Below are 1,807 nucleotides of genomic sequence, written 5' to 3' on the forward strand. Positions count from 1 at the left end.
ATATTAGTAACAATGTCGAATATCGAAAGGAATATGAATTTATCAAAATAAAATATCGAAATTCCTCACTATAGCTTTTCATAAATTTTATAGTTTTCTTTCATAAAATATCGATATTTCTATAAAAATAAATATCGAAATATAGTTTCTAATCTTCAATATCGATATTGATAACAATGTAAAATATGGAAAGGAACATGAATTTATCAATTTAAAAAATCGAAAAACTATTTTCAAGGTTTTTATAAAATTTTCTTAATCTTTTTCAACCAAATATCGTTATTTCTATTTTTAAAAATCGGAATATCGATATCGATATTATCAACAATGTTAAATACCGTAAGGAGTATGAAATTTTCAAAATGAAATAATGAAATACCTTGTTGATCTTCCATATCGATATTATTAAATATGCCGAAATGGATATTAAATTATTGAATCCAAATATCGATATTTCACTTTAAATTTGTCTAGTACTTTTAAACAAAATATCGATATTTCAATAAAATAATACTAGAATACTGATTCAATTATCGATATAGATATTAATAACATTATCAAAGATCGAATGGATTTTATATTATTGTTGCAATATATCGATCTTTTGATAAAATAATATCGAAATATTGTTGCTAGCGTTAGAAATAAAAAATTATCGAAATGAATATGACATTATCAATATTAAATATCAAAATACTATAATTAACATTTTCTTTACCAAATATTGATATTTGGATTAAATAATGTCGGAATATGAATATATGACCTTACACCATTTCTTTCATATATCTCTACTATTAAGGTGCGACCTTTTTTTTTTTTTTTCTTTTTTTTTAATAAACCGATATTCCGATATTATCGGAGGGAAATATCGATATTCCAATATTATCGGTTACTGGATATCGATATCAAAATATCGGATATCGGAGGCAAAATATCGATATTTCGATAATATCGATATCGATATCCCATCCCTAGTTTCAGGTAAATGGAATGTATGTCATTTTGTGTGTCAAGGGAGTTGAAGTAGTTGTGAAAAATGAAGCGAATAGTAGGAAAAGTTAAGTAGATCCTTCAGTATTATAGAACTGATTTCAGAAAGAAAATCGCGAATTTTAGTAAGTGATTAGTTAGTTCCATGCACTGATGATGTTTTCGTTGAAATCAGTAAAAAAGTTAGTAGTATAAGGCCAATTTTTTGTATATACAAAATTATTTATAAAGTAATCTGTCTATTATAGCTGCCATGAGGCACAACATATCTCTGGTACCGGTATTGTGGTCAGAGGAGGAATAAGGGATCTTGTCATAGGATTCACCCCCATTGGCCCGAGGATCTGTGTTGTATGATAAACTGGACAGAGTTTTTGACAATTGCTTGCAGAGCGACGTCAAAGTAATCTTTGTGTTATTGATTTGAATCTATCTATCAATTTATCTATCTTGAATGTGGTGATTTGAACGCTAAAATTGGTATGGAGGAAGTCCTTAGTCCAACTATTGGAATGCATGGTCTACATAAAGAGACAAACGAAAAGGGGGGCCTGCTGATTGATTTTGCCACCTCTAAGAACTTGGTAGTGGGTAGCACTCTATTCCCTGGGAAGAGGATCCACAAGGGTACTTGGCGCTCCCCGGATGGTACAACACTGAACCAAATAGACCACATCCTCATCAGCAGGAGGCATAGATCCAATCTGATGAGCTTCAGGACTTAATGTGGTACGAATATGGATGCTGATCACTTTATTGTGGTGGCTAAAATCAGAGAAAGGATATCCAATGTCCGAAAGACCCCGGGAAAGAA

This window comes from Halyomorpha halys, unplaced genomic scaffold (assembly GCF_000696795.3).
Source record: "Halyomorpha halys isolate HHAL.00 unplaced genomic scaffold, Hhal_1.1 Scaffold2386.1, whole genome shotgun sequence".
NCBI classification, from domain to species: Eukaryota; Metazoa; Arthropoda; class Insecta; order Hemiptera; family Pentatomidae; genus Halyomorpha; species Halyomorpha halys.